The sequence below is a fragment of the Panthera uncia genome, chromosome F2, assembly GCF_023721935.1.
Source record: "Panthera uncia isolate 11264 chromosome F2, Puncia_PCG_1.0, whole genome shotgun sequence".
NCBI classification, from domain to species: Eukaryota; Metazoa; Chordata; class Mammalia; order Carnivora; family Felidae; genus Panthera; species Panthera uncia.
This window is the reverse complement of record NC_064812.1, coordinates 65,357,584-65,370,829: the sequence shown is the minus strand read 5'-3', so window position 1 is coordinate 65,370,829 and position 13,246 is coordinate 65,357,584. Positions and strand designations below refer to the sequence as shown.

Here is a 13,246-nt window from a genome sequence, read left to right as displayed (position 1 = left end):
GGGGAGAAAGAGAGAATCCCAAGCAGGGCCCACACCCAGCACAGAGCCTGATGTGGGGCTCAGTCTCCCGCCCATGAGATCATGACCTGAGCCAAAACCAAGAGTCAGACACTTTACCTACCGACGGAGCCACCCAGGTGCCCCTGTTAACATATGTGTATATCTTGTTATTTGACTGTTTCCTTAGAAATTAAATATATGTATGTATCTAAAAATAAAAATTAAAAAAAAAACCAAATAGTATAGGAAGGCTTATAATGAAAAACAAACACTCCCCCACCTCACCAGTCCTCTGAAGCAAACACTGTTTTAAGGAAAGAAACCTTTTTATTATAGAAAATTTCAACATATACAAAAGTAATCTGAAGTATAATTAGCTATTATAAACATGTTTCCCACTTTCAACAGTTACATACTTACAGCTAAATCTCATTCAGCTAATCACCCTCTCTTCCTGTCTCTATAATGAAGCAAATCTGCGACATCAGGTCATTTCATCCTTAAATATTTCAGCAGTATGTCTAAAATACAGACTCTTTTCAGAAACATAACAGAAACATTGTATCTTAAAAAACAATTATTTCTTAATGTCATTAGATATCCAGTCATATTTAAATTTCCCTAGTTACCTCATAATTTTTTCAGTTTGTTTAGTCCAATTGAGATTCAAATAATATCTATATAATTGGTAGTTGATATATCTTTTCAGTCTTTTAATCTAAGTGTTTCTTGCCTTTCATTTTTCCCTTATAGCTTACATCATGAAGAAACAAGGTCATTTGTCCTATATAATTTCCCACTAAATTTTGCTGATTGCATCCCTAAAATGTCATTTATCATGTATCTCTAGCCCTTGTATTTCTTATAAATTGGAAGTTAGAAGTAGAAACTTGATGCGATTTGGGTTCAAATTTTTTGGCGAGAATCCTCTGTAAGTGGTGGTATGTTTTTCTATCAGGATTCATAAAAAATGTCTGGTTGGCTGTACTTTTGTAAGGTGAACAGTCATTGATGATCATTGCCTAGATGCATTAACTTGTTAGAGTTTGCAAAATGGTCATATTCTAATTCTGTCTGCTTTATTCATTAGCTAGAATTATTCTGTAAAAAGCAGCTTCCCCTCATCGACTATTTCGTTACCTTGGGGTGTAATTTGTATTGGAAAGGCAGTATAAAGGTTCGATTCTTACCATTGATTTGCCAGTTAAAAAAGAAAAAAAAAAAGATTTAGTTCCTTAATATCACTTATAGGTAATCCATGAGGTTTGTTTTGTATTTTTTAGTGTCTTTATAAACTCCTGTATTTAACATTCACTGTGTTTTAGTTCACCATAGTCATTAATTCTTTTTTATGCTTGATTTTTCCATCTTTGCTTAGCTCTGAATTGGCCCTGAGGCCTTTGACATGACTATAGTACTCACTGATACCATACCAGAAGTAAGGAAGTTAAGACATTCCAGGCTCATTTTGTGTATTTCCCGACCCAGATCTGCAATCTGCTGATCCTATAAGGAGCCCTGGTTTATTTTAGTGGAAAATGTCTAGAGACCACTATCTAGGTGCTGTAGGTGCTCATTTCTCTGAGATGATTGATATTAGGTCTTTTCTGCATCAAACCTGGGTAATACATATATGCATATATTTTAAAAGTAAAATACAAAATATATTCATAATGTTATTTCCAAGTGAAATTCAGTACTATAGATTTTTTGTGTTTTGGGTTTTTTAAAAATTGATCTCTTCTATATATCTCCTCTCTCTCACATCAAAATCCTTGGTTTTTAAAGACACAAAGATAATTACTCATTTTATTTATCCCACAACACAAACACAGTCTCAGAATAATAATACCGTTACCAACATATGATTGCTTGGATAGAGTTTAAGATTTTTTTTTAATGTTTATTTATTTTTGAGAGAGAGAGAGAGAGAATGAGAATGAGTGGGGGAGGGGCAGAGAGAGAGGGAGACCCAAAATCCGAAGCAGGGTCTAGGCTCTGAGCTGCCAGCACAGAGCCCTATGCAAGGCTTGAACTTACAAACTACAAGATTGTGACCTGAGCCAAAGTTGGATGCTTGATCAACTGAGCCACCCAGGCTCCCCGAGTTTAAGATTTTCTTTACAGTTCTTTTTTGTCTTTGGGATTTATCCCACCAGGAATACACAGCTGACCCTTGAACAACATGGGTTCAAACTGCACAGGTCACTTATATGCAGATTTTTTTCAATAAATACAGTACTTATGCTTTTTTAAATAACATTTTTTTCTCTAGCTTACTTTATTGAAAGAATATAGTATATAGTACACATAACATACAAAATAAGTGTTAATTGGCTGTTACCAGTTAGGCAATTACCAACAGTCAACAGTAGCTTAGTAGTAGTTAAGTTTTTGAGGAGTCTAAAGTTATACATGGATTTTCAACTGGAGAATGGGGGCTATTGGTGTCCCCAACCCCCAGCATTGTTTGGGAGTCAGCTGTACTGTTTGAAGTGACTTAAAATAATTCCTCTAATCAATTTGGTTAGGTCTATTTGTTTAACTTTGAGAAAGAGCCATTTTTATTTTTAATCTTTTCTGCTTTTAGTTCCTATTATATTTCCCTCCATGTATGTAAATAATAAACTTTATGTTTTTCTTTCTTGACTTTTGTTAACTTTGCACATTATCTTTGAACAAATAATTAGAATACATGACATCTGAGCTCTCATAGCATCTTCCCTCCCCCTCACTGTAGTAAATATAATTTATACTTAATAACCTTTGTTTCTTGTTCTGTCAATGACACACGGGGGTATTGAAATTTTCATTTTATACACTTGATATACTATACATAGAGCCCAGTAGAGAGCAGTATACATACTAGGTAATTAATACTTGCTGAATTAAATTGAAATTTTTTTTAGTTAGAGACCATGCGCACGTGTGAGTGGGGGAGGTGGCAGAGGGAGAGAGAGAGAAAGAGAGACTTAAACAGGCTCCACACTCAGCTCAGAGCCTGACATGGGACTCAATCCCATGACCCTGGTATAATAATGTGAGCCGAAATCAAGAGTTGGATAGGGCGCCTGAGTGGCTCAGTCAGTTAAGTGTCTGACTTCGGCTCAGGTCATGATCTTGCAGTTGGTGAGTTTGAACTCAGAGCCTGGAGCCTGCTTCAGATTCTGTGTCTCCCTGTCTCTCTCTGCCCCTCCCTCCCTCGTGCTGTCTCTCTCAAAAATAAATAAACCTTAAAAAATTAAAATAAGAAAAAAAGAAGTGGACACTCAACTGACTGAGCCACCCAGGTGCCCCTAAATTGAATTTTTATTATACTGTTTGCCAAATAAAATGTTAGTCATCAATTAATGGAGACACTAGTTAAATCAATTAGTAATTTATAAATCATGGTATCAGATCAAGGATTTAGAATCAAGAACAGTTGCCTTTCTCTTCTTCCCTTTTTCCCTTTATCTGTAAATTATTTTGGTTGTCACGTCATCTTTTTTGTGTTTCTGTTATTCTCTTATTAAAAGATATAAGTATTTGGATACAAATTTGATATGACTAGAGAAAAATTATAAAGGAAGAGAGCTTGTGAGTGTTTTAATGAGGTTAATGGTAAACCCACGTTAAAATCTTTAGAAAGGAAATTCATATGAATGAAGCTGTTAGTGCTAAGCTCTGGGACCCAAACTGGAAAAAAAAAATCACCTATTTATGACATAGTGTATTGAATCATGAAAATACACTGGAAGATAATTTTCCCCCTTAGCATACAAAAGAATGCATAAAAAATGTTCTTGTAGTCTGTGTCTCCATTAATGGAATCTGAATTAGGCAGTCTTTTAAAAGAAATATGCGTAATTAATCATGGATTAAAAATTAGTAACCAGATCATATAAATCATTTGAGGCAAATTTAAACCCAAAGGCTTATTTCAAATTCCAGTGTCAAATAAAATTACTCAGCACATCATTAATAGATGATTTTCTGCATACAAGATTAATAGAAAAGATATGACTTCTGAGAGTTGAGAAAGGATTCAATTGGATGTCAAATTCAAAGATTTTATTTCCTTTCTAAGATAAATAACCCCTAATTGTTGTTTATTGAATTTTATTTTCTCTGGCCCATTGCTGTATAGGGCTTCAATGTAATTATATCATAGGTCATTAATTCTCTTTTATAGAGTTAGGTCTCTTCACTATAACATTAATATTTATGTAAACCAACATGGGTTTAAACAAAAGAGGGGCGCCTGGATGGCTCAGTCGGTTGAGGGTCCGACTTCGGCTCAGGTCATGATCTCTCGGTCCATGAGTTCGAGCCCCGCGTCGGGCTCTGTGCTGACAGCTCAGAGCCTGGAGCCTGTTTCAGATTCTGTGTCTCCCTCTCTCTCTGACCCTCCCCTGTTCATGCTGTCTCTCCCTGTCTCAAAAATAAAATAAACATTAAAAAAAATTTTTTTTAAATAAACACAAGATATATAAGAACTATTATATGTAAGAATTATATGGAATTTGGGATTCAGAAAATAACATTTAAAAGTTGTATTATCAGAAATTATACTTATCAGCCTTTCTTTTTAAGTTTCAGGCGCCTTTATATTTCAGTAAATGTATAGTCCCAGGGGTGTACTTAAACGTCTACTGTGTCCCTTTATTATATAGTTCATTTGTCATTGTGTCTTTATTTAAAAAAATTTTTTTTACATTTATTTTTCAGAGACAGTGCAGGCGGGGGAGGGGCAGAGAGAGAAGGAGACACAGAATCCAAAACAGACTTTTTTCTCTGAGCAAGCTGTCAGCACAGAGTCTGATGTGGGGCTCAAACCCACTAACCGTGATATCATGACCTGAGCCGAGGTCGGACACTCAACCGACTGAGCCACTCAGGTGTCCCAGTCATTATATCTTTAATAGTGCATTATGTTGTGTTCCTGCTTCAACTTTGTTTCTTAGTCAGTATATCTCAGTACAATGGAATCAAGTTTATTTCTAAAAGTTATCTGCCATCTCAAAATACCAGAGACAAAGTCTGAGAAAACAGTAAAAGTTTCATATTAACCTACTCTAGAATATTAGCAGTGGGTTTTTTCTTGGAAACTCATTGACCTTTCAAAGCCGTTTTATTATACATGGGTAAGTTGTCATTATAGAAAGGTGATGTAGCATAGTGGTTAACAGCATGTACTATGGAACGAAAGTAGCCAGATTCTAATCCCTGATCTGCCAGTTAATAGCAAGTGACATTGAGCAAAGTGATTTGGCTTTGTAAGTGTTTCTTCACCTGTAAAATGGGGATGATAGTTGTGCATAGCTCATAAGCTTACTGTGAATATCAGTATATGTAAAAGTGATATATGACTGTTAGCTATTATTATTTTGACTCATACTATTAAGAACATTATTATTAAGAACATAGCTCATAAGCTTACTGTGAATATTAGTATATGTAAAAGTGATATATGACTGTTAGCTATTATTATTTTGACTCATACTATTAAGAACATTATTGGGGTGCCTGGGTGGCTCAGTTTGTTGAGCAACTGACTCTTGATTTCGCCTCAGGTCATGATCTCATGGTTTGTGAGTTTGAGCCCCACATCCAGGTTCTGCACTAACAGTGCAGAGCCTGCTTAGGATTCTCTCTCTCCCTCTGTCTCTACCCGCTTCTGTCTCTCCCCCTCAAAAAGACAAAAACGAACATTAGCAATTATTGTCAAGGATGCAAATAGGTCTAGTTATTTCCTATTAGTGTTCAGAAATGTGTTTATAACTGTTTCATCAGGAAACTGTAATATTACCTATTTATGTGATTTTTTAAAGGGTTTTAGACATGCTAGAGTCAAATATATTCGCATAAAAACACATCTCCAATTCTATAATGGAAGCCAAGAGGATTCATATGTAGAAATTTATATTAATCTTCTTCCTTCAATAAATATTATGTGGTTGATCCGTGTAAGAATATCCTAAGGACCCTGGAAATAATAGGGTGAATCACATATGGATCTTGCTGACAATTATTGACTAATAGGGGAAAAACAATAAATAACTCTGAGGTAGAAAGGAAGAGGTACAGATAAAATTCTCCTAAGGGCTTACAGGAAAGAGAGATTCCCCACTGAAAGATTGAGAAAAACTTTTGAAGGAGCTTGTATTTGAATAATGCCATGAAAGAAGAGCAGGACTTATATAAGTAGAGAAATGAAGTTCTGTGTTACATGTAAATAAAGGAAAAGGCTTGTTTTGCTTGGAGAATGGGAGGCATAAAGGGGAAGTAGGTTATATGATAGTCAGATACGTAGGATCTAGGAGGCTAGGCTGAGAAGATCTTATTCAGTCATCAGTGGGATATTGTTAAGGCGTTTTTCACAAAATTAAAGTGAGATTCACATAACATAAAACTAACCATTTAAAATGACCAATTCAGTGACATTTAGTATATTTACAGTGTTGTGCCACCAGTACTTCTGTCTAGTTTAAAACATTTTCTTAACCTGAGTTAAACCCCATGTCCATTAAGCAGTAATTTCCCATTCCCTCATCCCTCCTGCCCCTGGCAACTACCAATCTGCATTCTATTTTTGTAGATCTACCTATTCCAAGTAGTGGATTTATTCAGGATGTGACTTCTTGTGACAGGCCTCTTTTACTTAGCATAATGTTTTTGAGGTTCATCCATATTGTAGCATGTGTCAGTACTTCACTCCTTTTTATGACTGAATAATAATCTGTTGAATATATATAGCACAATTTGTCTATCCATTCATCCATTGATGGATATTTGGTTGTTTCCGTCTTTTGGCTATTGTAAATAGTACAGCTGTTAACATGCACATGTAAATATTTATTTGGGCACAGGTATTCAGTCCTTCTGGGTATATATCTAGGTGTGGAATTGCCAGGTCATATGGTAATTCTGTGTTTAGCTTTTTTGAGGAACTGACAAACTGTTTTCCACAGTAACTGCACCATTTTACGTTCCTACCAACAATATACAAGGGCTCCAGTTTCTTAACATTCTTGCCAACACTTTGTTTCCACTTTTTAAAAATTATTACCATCCTAGTGTGCGTGACATGGTATCTCTTTGTGGTTTTAATTTGCATTTTCCTGATGACTAATGATGTTGAGCATCTTTTCATATGCTTCTTGGCCATTTATATATTTTCTTTGTAGAAATGTCTATTTAGGTCCTTTGCCCATTTTTTAATTGTTATTCATCTTTTTTAAAAATGTCTATTTATTTTTGAGAGAGAGAGAGAGTATGAGTGGGGAAGGGGCAGAGAGAGAGAGGGACACAGATTCTGAAGCAGGCTCCAGGCTCTGAGGTGTCAGCAGAGCCCGACATGGGGCTCAAACCCACAAACTGTGAGATCATGACCTGAGCCCAAGTCAGATGCTAAACCAACTGAGCCATTCAGGCACCCTTGTTATTTATCGTTTTGTTATTGAATTATAGGAGTTCTTTATATATTCTGTATACTAGACTCATCAAACATGATTTGCAAATATTTTCTCCCACACCATAGGTTGTCTTTTCACTTTCTTGATAATGATCTTTGATTCACAAAGGTTTTTTTTTAAGTTTATTTAGAGAGGGAGAGAGAGAGAAAGAGTGGAGGAGGGCAGAGAGAGAGGGTGAGAGAGAGAATTTGCACTGTCAGCACAGAGCCCAATGCAGGGCTCAAATGCATGAACCGTGAGATCATGACCTGAGCCAAAACCAAGAGTTGGATGCTCAACCAACTGAGCCACCCAGGTGCCCCTGATTCACAAAGGTTTTTAATTTTTAATTTTAATTTTTTATGAAGTTCAATTTATCTATTTTGTTGTTGTTGCTCATGCTTTTAGGGTCATATCTGAGAATCCACTGCCAAATCCAAGTTCATGAATATTCATCTCTATGTTTTATTAAGATTTTTATAACTTTGGCTCTTGTATTTAGGTCATCGATCCATCTTGAGTTAGTTTTTATATAGAGTGTGAATTCCTTCATTTTGTCATTTTGAAGGGAGAAAAGGAATTAATGAGGTAGAAAAATTAAAATTAAAAAATTAAAGTTAAAAAATTAAAAACACACACACACACGAAAAAAAATCGAAAAATGATGCTAGATCCTAGGTGTGTTTTGGTCTGGGTGTTGAAAGTGGTTTGACAGATTAGAGAAAAAAAGGGGGGGGGAAAGAAAAAAAAAAAAGGAAGTCGTTTGACAATTTGAAAAAATGGATACACTGAAGTACACTAAAATGAGATGATGGGAGTAAAATAGAATTTGAAAAAATTTACACAAAAGTAAAGAATATAGTAGGAAAAAAATTAAAAACATTTTTAATAAAAATTAAAAATAAAAATGAATTTTTTCTCTTTCTATATTCAAGAAAAAGAAAAGAAACAAAAAAGAGAAAAAAGAGAAAAAAAGAAGTTGTTTGAAAATTTGAAAAACTGAATACACTGTAGTAGACTAAAATAAAACGATGGAAGTAAAATAGAGTTTGAAAACATTTACATAAAAGCAAAAAATATAGTAAAAAATTAAAGAAAAATATTTTTAATAGAAATTGAAAGTAAAAATGAAGTTTTTCACTTTCTGCATTCAAGAAAAAGAAAAAAAAACAAAAAAGAGAAAAAAAAAAGGAAAAAGAAAACAAAGAAATTGTTTGAAAATTTGAAAAGGTGAATACACTGAAGTAGACTAAAATAGAGTGATGGAAGTAAGATAGAATTTGAAAAAATTTACACAAAAGTAAAAACTATAGTAAAAAAATTAAAGAAAAATATATTTAATAAAAATTCAAAATAAAAATGATTTTTTTTCTCTTTCTGCTGAATTCTGTGGTTCAGGTTGTGCAGATTGTTGTGTTAATCCTCCAATCAGTTTTCTAGGTGTGTAGGATGGTTTAGTGTTGGTCTGGCTATATTTCATGGACACGAGACACACAAAAAACTTCCATGCTGTTCTACCATCTTGGCTCTTCCCCAGTTTTTATATAGAGTGTGAAGTAGGGATCCAACTTCATTTTTTTTTTTTTTTTTTTTTTGCATGTGGATACCCAGGTGGCCAACCACTCTATGAAGAGACTGCCCTTTCCCCATTGAATGATCTTAGCATCCTTGTTGAAAATTACTTGGCCATGGATTATAGGCTTATTTATGGACTCAATTCTATCCCACTGGTTTATAGGCTTATCTTTGTGCTTGTTACCATACTATTTTGATTACTATAACTTTGTGGTAAGTTTTGAAATCAAAAGTGTGAGACCTTATTCTTTTTCAATATTGTTTGGGTATATAGGGCCTTTTGCAATTCTATATGAATTTGAGAATCAGTTTTTCCATTTCTGCAAAACAAGGCTGTTAGAGTTTTGATAAAGATTTCATTAAAATCATTACAGGATTTTGAACAGAGAAAATTATGTGACTAGAATTGAATTGTCTTAGATGACATTCTACAATATGGATAAAAAGAAGGAAAAGAGAGGAGTTCTGGGAGACCATTTAAAAAGTTAGCACAACAGGAAGGCTCAGACCTATATTTTTGGAGTGAAGGAGAAGGGACAAATACCAGAGACTATGGAAGCAGACTTGAAGGGGCTGAAGTAATGGTCTGTTCGTTTAATGATTTGCACCCCATTGTTATATGCTCCAGGCCCTGAGGATGCTATAGTGAATAAGATGGATATGTTATTTTGCTTTCATGGACCTTGAACTCTAATGGGGCAGGAACAAGGGAACAATAAACAGTGAAATAAAGAGCAAACTGTGATCAGTGCTATGAAGAAAATGAACAAGATGCTATTACAGAGATCACAGAGGAAGGCCTATTTTAGATAGGAAAGGTCTTGATGAAGAACAGCTATTTAAACAAGACCTGAATGATGAGGAGTTAGCCTCTGGGAAATGGGAGGCAGACAAAAGAAAGGATGTTAACCTAAGAAAACAAAATTATCAGAGGCTCTGAGAAAGGAAAGGAAAGGGAGGGAGATCTAGGGAGAAGTCAAAGAGGAATCCAAAGTTTGAACATGGGTAGCTGAGTAAATTGTAGTGCTGTTAATACAACAGGCATGGAGGGAAAACCATGCATTCATTTATTTTCAGGTGGAAGATATATAGCAGGTACTTGGAAATTTGGAACTAGAGCTGAGGAAAGAGGTCAGGCTTCAGGTTAAGTATATTGTAGTCAGCTGTATGGAGGATGAAACTCAGATATAAGCTTGTATGAAAAACCAGTTATAGTGAAAAGAGTTTAGGACTTAACGTTGAGGAGCTAGATTTAAGTCTTCTCTCTTATTGACTGGTAGTGATACTTCCGGCAATTTCTCTCTATAAGGTCACAAATCTCTATTTACTGTCTAGTTTGTTCTAATGATCTATTTGTCTACCTTTATGACAATTATGAGAGCTTTACAAGTCCTCAGTATCAGGTAGTTTTGTTCTGTTTAAATCCTTTTTTGACTTTTCTAGCTTCTTGGTATTTCCACATGTATTAGTTTTCTATTGATGCCATAACAAATTACCACAAACTTAGTGGCTTAAAAACAACACAACTTTATTATCTTATACTTATGTGTTTAGAAATCCAGCAGAGGAGGTCTCAGAGGGCTAAGTTCAAGGAGTCAGCAGGGCTGTCTTCTTTCTGGAGGCTTTAGGAGAGGATTCCTTTCCTTGTCTTTTCCAGCTCCTAGAGGCTGCCTGCATCCCTTGGCACCTAACCCCCTTTCTCAGTCTTTTGTGTGTGTGTGCTGATTAGTCTGGTTTAGCAATTTGACTGATTTTTTTTTTTTTAATCAACTTTTGGTCTCATTGATTTTTCTCTTTGTCATTGGATGTACTCTGATAAATTTCTTTCTTTCTTTACATTATTTTGGTTTAATTTGCTCTTTTTTATTTAATAAGGTAGAATCTGAGGTCATTGATTTAAGAACTTTCTTTTTTTATTATGGGTATTACCTCTTAAGTTCTACTTTAGTGCTGTCTACAAATTTTGATATATAGTGCAAAATATTTTCTAGTTTTCCTTTTGATTTCTTCTTTGACCCATGGGTTATTTAGAATTGTATATTTTGATTTCAAATATTTGGACATTTTCCAGATGTTTTTCTGTTATTGATTTCTAATTTAATTTCATTGCAGTTAGAGAACATAGTTTTTGTATGCCTTAAATCCTAATAAATTTATTGAAACTTATTTTATGGCCCAGTGTATGGTCCATCTTGGTAAATGTCTTATGTGTACTTGAAAAGAATTATATTCTTGTGTCTTGTAGTGATCTGTAAATGTCAGTTAAGATGGTTAATAGTGTTGTTTAGGTCTTTTATATTTTCTATCGTCTGAATGTTTGTGTCTACCCCTAAATTCATATGTTGAAATCTTAACCTCCAAAGGTGATGATGGTATTAGTAGGTGGGGCCTTTGGGAGCCCTCATGAATAGGATTAGCACTCTAGGGGTACCTGGGTGCTTCAGTTGGTTAAGTGCCCAACTCTTGTTTTCAGGCCGAGGTCATGATTTTGTGGTTTGTGAGTTTGAGCCCCAAGTCGAGCTCTGTGCTGACAGTGTGGAGACTGCTTCGGATTTTCTCTCACTGTCTCCTCTCTCTCTCTTTCCCCCTCTCAAAAATAAGTAAATAAACTTAAAAAAAAAAAAAAAAGGAGTAGTACTCTTACAAAAAGATACCCTCTATCAGATAAGGACACAGAAGGTGCTAGCCATAGACCATGAAGAGGGCCCTTATTCAACCATGCTGGCACCCTGATCTCAGACTTTCAGTCTCCAGAGCCCATGAAAATTAAATTTCAGTCATTTATAAGCTATACAGTCTGTGATGTTTTGTTACAGCAATCCAAATGGACTAAGCCAGTATCCTGGCCGATTTTCTCTCTACTTGTGCTATTATCATGAAGATTTTTTAAAAATCCCCCCCAAAAAGGATATGCCTATTTTTCCTTGAAGTTGTTTCAGTTTTTTTATCATTTATTTTGAAGCTCTGTTATTAGGTGCATAAAATATTTAGGACTTTTGTGTCCTCATTGGCCCCTTTATAATTATGAAATGATCTTCTCTTTCCCTGGTAGTATTATTTGCTCTGAAATCTACTTTATTGTGATATTATTTTAGCTGCTCCAGCTTTCTTTTGACTAGTGTTAGCATGGTGTATCTTTTTCATCCTTTTACTTTTAACTTTGTGTCTTCATATTTTTGAAGTATAGTTTTTTTGTAGGTGAAATATAGTTGGGTCTTATTTTATTCAGCCAGTAAGACAAATTTTAATTGGGTTGTTTTGACTATTGCATTTAATGTTATTATTGATATGAGTTAAGTTTATGTCTGTCTTCTTGTTTGTTTTCTATTTGTCTTATCTGTTCTTTGTGTCCTTTTTCCTATTATTCTACCTTATTTTGGATTGAGCATTATGCTTCCATTTTTTCCTCCTTTGTTGACTTTTTAGTTGTAACTCCTTTTCTCCCTTTGTTTTATGGCTATTTTAGGGTTTAAGTATATATCTTTAATTTATCACAGTCTATCTTCAAATGAATTATGCCATATCACTTATAGGATGCTTACAGTTAATTATAGAATACACTTTTCAATAATATACTTCCATGTCTCTCCTCACAACCTTTATGCTATTGTTGTCATACATTTTACTTACATATAGGCCACAAAATCCACAATAAATGATTACTATTGTTGTTTAAACATTTGTTATCTTTTAAAAAGATTCAAATTATAAAAAAAACCCAACACCTCTATTGTTATTATTTCTAGTGTTCTTCATTCCTAGTGTATATCTATATTTCCAGAAATATGGAGTCATTTTCTGCCTATCATATGGACTTCCTTTAACATTTCTTGTAGTGCAAGTCTTCTGGTTATGGTCTTTTAGCTTCTGTGCATCTGAAAAAAAATATATTATCTTGAGTTTTGAAAGATATTATTTGCTGGGTATAGAATTCTAGGTTTTTAGCTTTTTGTTCTGTACTTCAAAGATGTTGGTCCGCTGTCTTTTTCTTGCACGATTTCTGAGAAGAAATTTGTCATCTCTTGTTTCTCCATATATAGCATGTGTTTCCCCCACTGGCTGCTGTTAAGATTTTGCTTATCACTGGTTTTTAGTAATTGTATTATGAAATATCTTGGTGTAGTTTTCTTCATGTTTCTGGTGTTTAGGTTCATTGAGCTTGTCAGATCTGTGGGTTTATAATTTTCATCAAATTTTGAAAATACCAGTCATATTTCTTTAACTGTCTTTTCTGA

At 34.5% G+C, this 13,246-nt stretch overlaps 1 protein-coding gene across 4 annotated transcripts in view; it reads left to right on the top strand.

Moving 5' to 3' along the window:
• The window catches only part of SGK3 (serum/glucocorticoid regulated kinase family member 3), a 154,229-nt gene that overhangs the window by 38,708 nt on the left and 102,275 nt on the right, over positions 1-13,246 (top strand). The gene's annotated exons all lie outside the window — the stretch shown is intronic.